We start from the raw sequence: 12,386 nt of genomic DNA on the forward strand, positions 1-12,386 counted from the left end.
ATCACATGTCTGCATCTAAGTGTCTCTTTCGGTTGATATAATGCACTTGTACTTTTCTGCTTACTCTTTGGAGAAAAGCGTCTACTGAATGAAAAAATGTAAATGGAGAAAAGTGTCTACTGAATGAAAAAATGTAAATGTAAAAGGGGACAATTTTGACAAAGTGCTGCCGGTTCAGTAGACAGCCATGTGTATGTCTTGTCAGAACAGTAAAGTGAAAGCTACCACAGTAGATAGTTCATATCTCCTCCCTTTGTGAGCAGAAGAACGCTAGACCAGGGATGTCCATCAGGAAGAAAGCAGCTTGGAGACACAAGATGGCACGTTTCCTTTTGCAAACACACGAGGAGACCTGTAAAAGCTATTTTGAGCAGGAAGCCCTTGAAACAATAAACAGAACAATCACCGCTGTCAAAGACACTTAAAATAAATTTTTGCATGTGGTGCTCTTCCTCTTAGGCTAATTGTGTGTGTGTTTCCTTCTTGTCTGCTCAGTAACATCAGTAACACATTGACTGTCAGTATGAAGTTCTGTGTCACCATGGTATTATCGCATCGTTATTATATATTTTATTAATGTCAGTGACAGCTGGTAGTGTAGTGGTTAGTGCTACTGCCTTTGGACCTAAAGGTCACAGATTTAATCCCTGCCTCTGGCTGTAGTACCCTTGAGTAAGGTACTTACTCTAAATTTCTCCATCAGAATTACCCAGCTGTATAAATGGGTAAATAGTTGTAACCTTGTGATAGTGGAATAAGTGTACAGGAGCTAGTGTTGCACCTTTGAGCAATGTGCTTACCTGAAATTTTCAGAAAAGTGAGGGAAAATTGCTTTCAGAAAAAGACCGTTTTGTACTAAACAATGTGAAAATGTCCAAAGCGTGCTGGGAGCAGCGTCACAGTAGACAGAACCTCTTTGTGCTCATGGAGTTACCCAAAGGGGCTTAGAGGAATCCGGGTGCATTCATCTCTCACACAGAGCGGGAACAATGGAGCCCCTCTAGAGGCGGATGTCAAGGCCTCAGTGATGGGCCCAAGACCACCCCCTACTCCCCCACCCCCGCAAACACTGATTTTTAAGGAAGACTCTGAAGTGGTTTAATAGCTTACAATGTAATTTGTCTACTCTGCAAGGCTTAAGTTGGAATGTGTTACTGGGGGCTGGGAAAGCTGAGTCGGTTTCTTCAGCTCCAGTAAGCTGACATTGACTGCAGACTGGCAAAGAGGAGGAGAAGATGGGGCAGCCCACAACAAAAATGTCTAAACATGCCAAACATTTGGGGGAAATTGTCTTCCCAGCATGCTTTGCTTGACTTGGCAAAACTAGGTCTTTTGAAGTCTTTCCTTCAGCACTCTGATTATGCTTTACATAACCCTGTGATGTCCTTCAACGCATTGTAGGTGTGTATTAGACATACCATCTGATGGTCACACCAGAGACACATAAACTCAGGTCTGCCGCAATTCACAAGTGCCATGGCTTCTTTGAGTGCTTATTGCACCTCTGCAGTGCATTATCAGCTTAGTTTCAATAGATTTTATGTCTCAAAAATGAGTTCTTACACGTCACTATGGAAAAATACCTGCCTGTCAGATGAAATCTTTGGTCACCCTGTAAATCCTGGTGTTGATTTCCGTAGCAAGGCTGCTGTCTGCTGAGTTTCAAGGTTGCTCCGGTGCTCGGATTTGATTTCTTTATTCATGGAGCAGTTAGTTATTTGTTTTGAAAACTTTCCTGCTCGTTGTGTGTATGTGCCTGAGGTATGTGTGTATATCATGTCCAAGGATACGTGAAGATATTTTGTGTTGCGTGTGCGACTTGAAAGTGTGTTGATGTAAGCAGCTGTATTGATCCAAACCACACGGCACCTCACTGATGTGAGTCCAGTAAACGGAAATGCTCATGAAGCGCTGAAATCGGTAAAATGTCTGGGAATCACCACTTCCATATTAGTGACATTTTTACCTCTATCAGTGCTATCAGTTCATTATCTAAATGAGCTACTTCATCGATGTAGTAAACAGCAGATGGGGGGGACAGTCCTTATTCTGGAAAATTCTTATCCTTGTTCTTTGGAGGACTTGACTTTAACGTCCCAATTTCTGTTCAAATGTAATCTTCCCTTCAACCGATGTTTTGGATGCCCGACAGCTATATGAAAGTACTCAACTTATGATCAAATTAAAGCAATGTTCAACAAGCACCGTTTTAAAGTATTGTATGTATAGTGAAGGTGATACTTTTGGTATATGATGTGCTCACATCTATTTCGCATTCACTATTTATTTGCCGGGGGGGGGTGCAGTGGCGTGGTGGGTTGGACCGGGTCCTGCTCTCTGGTGGGTCTGGGGTTTGAGTCCCGCTTGGGGTGCCTTGCTATGGACTGGCATCCCGTCCTGGGTGTGTCCCCTCCCCCTCCAGCCTTATGCCCTGTGTTGCCGGGTTAGGCTCCGGTTCCCTGTGACCCTGTATGGGACAAGCGGTTGAGAAAATGTGTGTGTGTTTGTTTGCCTGTTAAGCTGCACAAGTTGCTTGCATAACACCGAGATGTCACCAGTGGAGCAGAAAACGTAGAAGGTCTTCATGATGGGTTTTGTGTTTTCTGCTGGCCGCTCAGACGTGGAGCAGAAGGGGCTTTGCCCGGCAGGACTGCAGCTGTGGGCTCCTGCCTGCTGCTTTCTGCTGGACGCTGAGATGCATAGCTGTGTGGATCAGTTCGTGCATGCTGCTAAATGGATTTTGAAGGGAACCACCCACCTCCTTTCACAATTCTGGCCATAAGGAGCATAAAGACATCGTTCTGCTCGTTGTCCTCTTCCTGCTCCGCATGAGGCGCCGCTTAACCAAGTGACGTCAGCCTGACTCGGGGGGGTGGGTGAGTGATTAGCAACTGTCGGCAGGGGTGGGAGGTCTGTTCAGCTGCGCATATGGTGGTGTAATGGAAGAAGAATGGAGGCCTTGCTGAGGCAAGGGGCTACTGCAGCTGGGGTCTGCAGACGCAGGTGGGCCTGTTGACTCAGTCTGAAACCCTGGGGGGCGGGTGGGTCACATCTGTGTTTCCACAGCCAACCTTTTTTGTCCTGCTTGACAACCCCCGAAATCACTCTTTCCTCCATTCCCATTACCCCCTCAATCCCGTAGCCAATCTCCCCTGCTTCCCTCCCCTCTTTTTTAATACAGAGTAAATAGTAAGCATTTGGTGGTAGTAGTAACACTGATGGAGTAGGTACTAGATTTATTTATTTTTTTAATTTATTTCATCTGCTGGGTATTTAATGAAATAATTCAAATCAGTTCCAGAAAGCATCTTTTCAGCTGTTGGGATTTCATTGTAAAACCTTGTTAATGTGGATAGTATGTACTTCTGTATTTCAGGTCAGTAGAGGTATTTGGCAGCTAACTGTCTCTTAAGGCACTCTGCAGCAATAAAGATCACTGGATTCCAGTCAGTTCTCATCTTGTCTGTAGGGTGACCAGTAAGCCTCAGGAGTTCCACATTTGGAGACCTGCATTATATGCTGTCATCCATGATTAAAGTTTCTTTTGCAATAATTGATATGGCTGTCTGAAAGAGAGACCTTGGACCGAAATTTGACTGTGCTTGAGGGATGTCCCGCACAGCTATGGTGTTGAAAAGTCAAAACCAGAAAGCAAAAAAGGCACTGGTAAGTCCCACAGAGATGCCTGTTTCCCAGAATTTCCCATTGGTATCTTGGATTTGAGGTTCAGTTGAAGGATTACTTGGCTTTTATAGTCTGTTATCAAAGGAGGACCCCTAACCATTTGGGATCCATTTTCCCAAAGGAGTTTACAAATGTCTGCACCTCAGAGTCCCTTAATGTTTGTCTGGAGGTTGTCACTGTTGAGGAGAACAGGATTTATTGAGCCCCACCAGCTGGGTGTCGGTCACCGGAACCCATGGCGCCCCCTCCCTGTCTGGAGTCAGTATCCCTGGGCGTGGAGCCAAAGACCAACGGCAGCCCCTCATCTATCTTTAATGAGGGCTAGGTCACCTCAGGCTGCCTCCTCCCTCAGAGAGGGAACCCAATGCCTGCTCCTCCAGTGTCATAGGCCAATGCAGTTACTCCAGCTGCCTTGTTTGGCGGCATGGATGTGGCGCTGAGCTCCATGGGCATGTGTCTGGAAATGGTTCATGCATCGTTTGATCCTCAACAAGTGAACTGTGTGTGTTTACATGTGCAGCCCCGAAAACCCCATCCCACAAGTGTGTAATGGGCTCACGGAGAAAAAACTCATAACAACAAAGAACAGCATGAGACATCACTTTGAAGAACAGCAGAGCTTGCTTCACCTTGGCTGCCAAACTGATTTATCCATCAGCCTAACGGTTTTCTGCGATATTTTGCTATGTGGAAGTCTGTAAAACATCAGGGCGCTCCTTGTTTTTGCTGCATTCTGAGAAACCAGGGGACTGCAGCCTTTCCTGAATAAGTGAGCTACGAGGCACAGATTGTTATTGCTATTACTGTTATTCCATCACTGTCATTATTTTTGCAGTGTTCTCAAAAAATGCACCAGGTCACCATTCATTACCTTAGTAATCACAGATGGTCCCAGTTTGCTCATCCTGAAATGGAGAACTTTTTTGGTGCTGGATTTCTCTTCCCTTTGTGGGTGTGGGTGTCTCCTGAGAGTAATACCAGAAGCAGTGATTTGCAGCTCAAGTTCAAGGTTGTTTAGACTATTAACCAGAAGTAAGGTACAGTATGTATTTTATTTTGTGTAAAACCCTTCCAGAAAATGCAGAAAGAAACTTTATGTTGGCGGAACATTGAGAAACCACTCGATCTGTGATAACAAATTTTATTGCTGATGGGAATATACCGGCGATCAAATTCTAGAGTCCAGTCCTTCCCCAGTTCCTTTAAAACATTATTTCAAGGCTTGGAAATCCTTACAGGAGATCTCATGGCTGGTGACCAATGATCTTATTTCCATTTCCCTTTTGGTTAAATAAAACTAAAAACAAAGGCATCGCCTGTCAGTTTATCCTGTCTTATCCCACATAACTTGGCAAGCCAGGAAGTGATTCCTGTAATGTAGAATCCCCTCTCTTGTTTCGTGAGTTTACATTTAATTGTCTAGAGTGACTGACAACACAGGCGCTTAGTAACCAGGCATGATGAAAAAGTAAACTAAACATACAGGATTTACTTAGGATATTTAGGGGAAGAAACTATAAAAACTGCAAATTGGCTCCTGTTTCGGTGTTGAATATGAATTTTGTATTGCACTGAGTTGTCATAACAAAATGAAATATGTATTAACAACTGTAATATGGTCCTTCACAAGCAAAGCAATTTACTCTGGATTGTTATTGATAGAGTTTGTTTGGCTTGATGCATCGTGGCAGACAGCCTGACACCATGGACAGGTGACGCTTGCTTAAGGTCACAAACTCATGAAGGTGCGATTAGCCTGAGGTGTCTTTACAAGGTTGGGTTGCAGAAGCCAAACATGTCTATTGATACTTAATATCCTGATCACATCTGTTTTCATCATTGCATTAGCATGTTTCCCATTGCAGTTATTCAGGTATATAAACTGTGTACATAACCCTCACAGTCAGAGAGATGATGTCTGATAGCAAAAAGTCAGTGCAGAAACAAAGGAATACTCATCTATGAGTTTTTTTCCCCCAAGACTGAAACTTTGCCAGTTCTTTTAAGAGATATATCCATTCTGATTGAGCTGATAAACATTTTATAACTGCTGTTATCCACTCTCTTTATAGTGTTTGGAGATCTGGAAGTTATTTGTGATTTTAGCTGTGTGAGGTGAACACATCCAGCTGAGTGCTCTGATACATTCTCCCCATTGTTCAAACCTCTAAGATCTGATTCGCTCTCAACTGACCGGCTTTTGCTTTGAAGGCTACAAGTCACAAGTTAAAGTTTCCAGGAAAAAATCAGATTTTAGAATTTAAATTAGGGGTATGAAGCTGATTTGTCCAAAATCTTGTCACAAAAGGCCACAAAATTAACTAGTGCTTGCTCTTGTTGGGCGTTGGATATCAATAATAGTTATGTAGCTTTGACTTCTTCACTTACGAAGACTGAATATGGTCACAGAGGAATGATGGGTTCACGTGACCATGTGGGTTAGCAACACATGGAGAGATGGGTCTCTAGCTGAGAGCCTGAAAGACTTTTTTATGGCTCTTACACCACTTTGCTTTTAGCATAATCCCCTGAACTGCTGCCCATTTACATCGAGTTATTCCCTTGTCTCAGGAGTATGTATCCGTGGGACTCTTTAACATCCTGTTTAACTGAACCGCTTCCTGTTTAAATTAAATGCATATGTAAGTAATTTTTGGTTCACCCACTTTCGAAAAGATCAGCATTTATTGTAAGGATGCAGCGAAGGGCCTTGCTTCATTTGATCAGATGCCACGATTGTGGGTACCCCAAGCTGTGGAACCGAGCAGACTTTACTGGGTTTCTGGATTACTCTAAGGAAAATCATCCATCCCACAACTGGAAATTCTTTAATATATCCCTACATGAACCTTCAAAAGTTTAAAATTATTCTGTTCATCTCAATTCCTTAACAGTGGTTATAGGAACGGCTGCAAATTAAAGTAAAACTACTGTTATGCAAAGTATAATAAATGTAATGGGTAGTGCATAATAAACAACCAAGGAAATCACTTCTGTATTTTGCATCAATAAAAATGATTCCTTGCTTTTGTATGTGTTATGGTATTGAGAACTATGAGGATGATAAAAGCATGATAGGCCTAGTAACATTCTAGTTGGCCTTACCCAGGAGCATTGTATGGTGATAATGTATTGTAGCTCACTGCACTTTGAGTTCGGATGGGGCGCAGAAGGACGCATGGGCATCGTTCATTACAAACGTTCATTGGGACACCAGCACACAGCGAGAGATATAGGCACGAACACAAGGAAATAATGCTCTCAGTCTAAGGGACCCTTTTCCTCAAGGACCTGCACCTCAAGCCAGCCTTCCTAGCCTGCTTAGCACCTCTCAGGCTGGCCAGCAGACACCCCCTTATATTTCCTATGAGCCCCCACAGTGATTGAACAACTAATTTAAATTTTACCTACAATTCTCAACTATTTCCAGTAAACCCTTTTTCCTGCTCAAACATGACCCTCCCCAGTAACACGGGTCGTTACAGCATATTCACTCTTTGTATTACCTTGCTGAGCCTCCACTGAGCTTTCTGTAGAATAGATAAATAACTGACAGGTTGGTGCATCACATCTGTCAACCCATCCAGTTTGACCTTTGAGTGGGTGACTGGCCAACTCTTTTTTTTTTTTTCTGTTTACCTCTGTCAGGTTTTCCATTCTTCCTCAGTAAATGACCTAAGACTTTACTCTTGTCCTCTCTGTGGGTCTTTCTGTATAAAAGGCTTCATGGTGGAATTCTTTTGTCATTCCCTACCTTTCATTCACAGGGAGCAGACCTCAGCAAGCTCTTAATAGCAACTTCCGTCCAGTACATTGATCCATCATGGCCTCCTGACTCTGTAATTTGAAGTTATTTTAGTACTTCTAGACATTTTATGCTGTATTCTGCCACAGTGGCCAAACCTGCATTCATTCATTGTTTGTAACCACAAGTAATACTGTCTTATGAATCACACAAGATCAACAAGGCAGTTGGGATGTTGAAAAAGATACACTTTACTAGATATGAAGTTGTTAGTATGGAATTTCTGTATGTCCAAGATACAGTCTGGGAAGTTTAATGGTGGACATGCAGGTAGAGATTATCTTCCTGGCATGCTGAGATCTGTATCTCCACTTGCTGTGACTAGAGCACCCAGGAATCTAATGTAGAGGGCGGAGAGGGACTATTCATGCGCTTAAGACCATGGTAAGTCCTGTTTCGGCGTGACATGGTGCTAATAAGAGTCTCACCTTGTCACCTGGTATAGGAGGTTGAGAATGTGGGGGTGGAATCATCATAGGTCATCATTATTTTTGTCCATCTTGGCCAAACACTAAGAGGATCTGATAGACAGATAATCATAGGGACCAGGAGGCTTGGGGCTGCTGGAGGAACTGTCGTGGAGTGAAAAGCACTGGCAGGTAAAATATAAGATATATTCTTACCATGAGGGGGTGCGGTGGCGCAGTGGGTTGGACCCCGGTCCTGCTCTCCGGTGGGTCTGGGGTTCGAGTCCTGCTTGGGGTGCCTTGCGGCAGATTGGCATCCTGTCCTGGGTGTGTCCCCTCCCCCTCTGGCCTTACGCCCTGTGTTACCAGGTAGGCTCCGGTTCCCTGCAACCCCGTATGGGACAAGCGGTTCTGAAAATGTGTGTGTGTATTCTTACCATGCGTTTACCTTTTTGGGGGAAAATACACATAAATCTGAGAAATGTATTCCATGACCTCTTGTGCCGTTAAGGATCAAATCCTAGATTTTGAATTCATTGGAACATTGCAATTGACAACTAAATTAGTTTCTCTGGGTTTCTTCAGTTTTAGATGGGAGTTCAGAAGCAAACCTTCATGAAACAAATGGTTCCACTGAGACACTGCAAATCTCCTGAATAAATGTAAGATCAGTTACTGTAAACAGCAGTAAATAAAAAGTTTGTTGGTATATTTTTACAGACTAAAGAGCTGTCTGAAAAGCTTTCAGGAGTTGGAAGTGTTAGACTGTGTTTGTGCAGTGTACTTTCTATCTTGGTTTAGAGTCTGCTGGAGTGCTCACACCCGATGTCCCATCCTCGATGGGACACATTTGAACAAAAGAGTGGTCGGGGGCAGGGTGGTAGTGGGTTTACAGCACATGCGGAAGCCTGAAGGTTGATGTATATGTGGCTCATGATTGACAGCTGTGACTGGCCAGAGGTTTGATCCAAGACTTCCGTTCTGAAATTGTATTCTTTACAAACTCCAGTTAATTATGGAATGAAATGCAGACGGCAATGGTTAAACTAAAACAGATGAATGCACATTACTGACTTCTCGCAGTTGTCTGGTTTGGAGTAGTCTGCAGTGTAGGTGTAGAAGCTCATGAGCTTTCCAGTGTTGATCTTTGCAAAGTTTGCTGTGAAGATGAGTACTGTTCTCAATGGATCCTATTAGCAGTTTTTCCCCGCATGTTATGCCAATGACGCAGTGGGTTGGACCACGGTCCTGCTCTCCGGTGGGTCTGGGGTTCGAGTCCCGCTTGGGGTGCCTTGCGACGGACTGTCGTCCTGTCCTGGGTGTGTCCCCTCCCCCTCCAGCCTTATGCCCTGAGTTGCCGGGTTAGGCTCCGGTTCCCCGTGATCCCGTATGGAACAAGCCGTTCTGAAAATGTGTGTGTGTGTGTTATACCAATGACAGACCTTGAATATGACCGGATGGCTTTTCTACCTGGTCGTAGTGTATAGTAAGATTCACTGAAACTGGCTTCTAGCATTCCTTCACTATTGCCCTGCAAGTCCAGGCTAAAAGGTCATGATGTCAATGTGAGCTAAGCAACTCTCTTCTGAGGCTAGAAAGTTCAGTGTCAAGCCTCCCCCCCAAATTCCCCAAGGATTTTTGGTTTTGTTCTCCACAACTTTATTATCAATGGTCAGAAATTACAAATTAGTCACAGGCCGTTTAGTGTCAAACACGTGTGACTTCCTCTCTGAGGCTAAACCACAGCAGCCCCTCTACAGGTTAAACCCACATCCTCAGATCAGGATGAGCATTTGTCAGAATGAGCTCTTGCTAGTTTTAATACAGGAACAGTTAAGTGTATGGAAGAGGGAAAAAATTACCCTGGCTGAAGTTGCTGAGGTAGTCAAAAAACTCCTCGGTGGCAAGGCTCCGGGGGTGGATGAGATCTGCCCCGAGTTTCTCAAGTCTCTGGATGTTGTGGGGCTGTCTTGGCTGACACGCCTCTGCAGCATTGCGTGGAGTTCGGGGACGGTGCCTCTGGACTGACAGACCGGGGTGGTGGTCCCTCTTTTTAAGAAGGGGGACCGGAGATTGTGTTCCAACTATAGGGGGATCACACTCCTTAGCCTCCCTGGGAAAATCTATGCCGGGGTACTGGAGAGGAGAATCCAACCAATAGTCGAACCTCGGATCCAGGAGGAGCAGTGCGGTTTTCGCCCTGGCCGTGGAACACTGGACCAGCTCTATACCCTCACTAGAGTGTTGGAGAGTTCATGGGAGTTTGCCCAACCAGTCCATCTGTGTTTTGTGGACTTGGAGAAGGCGTTCGACCGTGTCCCTCGTGGCATCCTGTGGGGGGTACTTCGGGATTATGGAGTTCGGGGCTCGTTGCTACGGGCTGTTCGTTCCCTGTATGACCGGAGCAGGAGCTTGGTTCGCATTGCCGGCAGTAAGTCAGACCTGTTCCCGGTGCATGTTGGACCCCGCCAGGGCTGCCCTTTGTCACCGATTCTGTTCATTATCTTTATGGACAGAATTTCTAGGCGCAGCCAGGGAACGGAGGGTGTCTGTTTTGGTGGCCGCAGGATCTCGTCTCTGCTTTTTGCGGACGATGTGGTCCTGTTGGCTTCATCGAATCAAGACTTACAGCGTGCACTGGAGAGGTTTGCAGCCGAGTGCGAAGCGGCGGGGATGAGAATCAGCACCTCCAAATCCGAGACCATGGTCCTCAGTCGGAAAAAGGTGGATTGCCCCCTCCGGGTTAGGGGGGAGCTCCTCCCTCAAGTGGAGGAGTTTAAGTATCTCGGGGTTTTGTTCACGAGTGAGGGAAAAATGGAGCGGCAGGTTGACAGACGGATCGGTGCGGCGTCCGCAGTAATGCGGTCATTGTACCGGTCTGTTGTGGTGAAGAAGGAGCTGAGTCGTAAGGCGAAGCTTTCAATTTACCGGTCGATCTACGTTCCTACCCTCACCTATGGTCATGAACTCTGGATCATGACCGAAAGAAGGAGATCGCGGATACAAGCGGCAGAAATGAGTTTCCTCCGCAGGGTGGCTGGGCGCACCCTTAGGGATAGCGTGAGGAGCTCGGTCACCCGGGAGGAGCTCGGAGTAGAGCCGCTGCTCCTCCGCATCGAGAGGAGCCAGTTGAGGTGGCTCGGGCATCTGTTCCGGATGCCTCCTGGACGCTTCCCTGGGGAGGTGTTCCGGGCATGTCCCACTGGGAGGAGGCCTCGGGGCAGACCCAGGACACGTTGGAGAGACTACGTCTCCCGGCTGGCCTGGGAACGCCTTGGGGTTCCTCCAGAGGAGCTGGAGGAGGTTTGCGGGGAGAGGGAAGTCTGGGGGGCTCTGCTTAGACTACTGCCCCCGCCACCCGGTCCCGGATAAGCGGAGGAAGATGGATGGATGGATGGAAGAGGGAAAAAATGAAGTTGTGACGCTATTAGCAGTTTCTATAGGCGGTTATATTGTCTTGTCCCAGCCTGCATTATGATGACTGTTGAAAGTGCCATAGGCTGTTCTGGGGATCTGACAAATATTTTACACTGTGCTCACGATGTGCTTTGATTGTTATCCGGTGTTGGAATTTCTCAACTAGGAGGGAGATCAGACTTATCTTCTCTGCATCCATTTCTTTGGAGTCGGTCTTATCAAAAGCAACTTGCTTATCGTTCCAGTTTCGCCCAATGCACGTTGCCCAGAGGACGAGGACCATTCCTCTCATAGAAAGGGCTAGAGGAGGTGAGAGGAAACTATTCCTGCAGCACTATCTGCTCACGTACTGTGTGTGATTCAGCAGAGGAAGCTAAAAGGACAAACTTCCAGGTCATCCCTCTTGGGTCTGATCTCACTTTGGCAGTCTCCCACACCCCCTGTAGTATACAGTGGAGGGACGTGGGTTGGAGGGGGGTCAGACAGCCGGGGGGGGGTTTATTGCACAGGGTCAGGACCCCCTTGAGAAGAGGCCATTGTGAGGAACTGCTCTGACAACGGCTGGCGCTGAGTTCATGTTTTGGATTTTTCGCTCAGAAGGACCACAGGAGAGGGGGGAGAAGGGAAAAAGTGAGTGGACCTACTGACTTCATTCCCACATGGGGCATTCCACAATTCTGACACTGCTGTAGCAGCATCCAGATCACTTCTCCTTCCTCTTCTCAGGATTCCCAGAAATGGTTCTTATGTTTTTTTTTTACTTTTTTTTGTTATTTAATTGACACTTTCATCCAAAATGAATCGTAAAACTGCCAGTTTATGGCTGGAGCTTTTAAGTACTTTGTTTAAGTGCTCTTCCAGGGACTTGAAAACATGTGATATTAGTGTTGCTTTTCTGATGTCTCATTGATGAGGCCTCATTCGCTGTTTCAGCAGGGAAGGTAACTCATGTGTCTATCTCAGTTCAGAATTTACATTTATCTGACACTTTTCTTCAAAGCAGCTTACAATGTCAAGGTACGTACGACTCTCTACCCATTTATACAGCTGGGTAATTTTACCGGAGCAATTTA

At 45.7% G+C, this 12,386-nt stretch overlaps 1 protein-coding gene across 1 annotated transcript in view; it reads left to right on the forward strand.

The window, feature by feature from the left end:
• Nucleotides 1–12,386, forward strand: part of LOC108938576 (LHFPL tetraspan subfamily member 2a protein-like) — a 43,665-nt gene that overhangs the window by 17,230 nt on the left and 14,049 nt on the right. The gene's annotated exons all lie outside the window — the stretch shown is intronic.

The sequence above is a fragment of the Scleropages formosus genome, chromosome 17 (genome assembly GCF_900964775.1).
Source record: "Scleropages formosus chromosome 17, fSclFor1.1, whole genome shotgun sequence".
NCBI lineage: Eukaryota > Metazoa > Chordata > Actinopteri > Osteoglossiformes > Osteoglossidae > Scleropages > Scleropages formosus.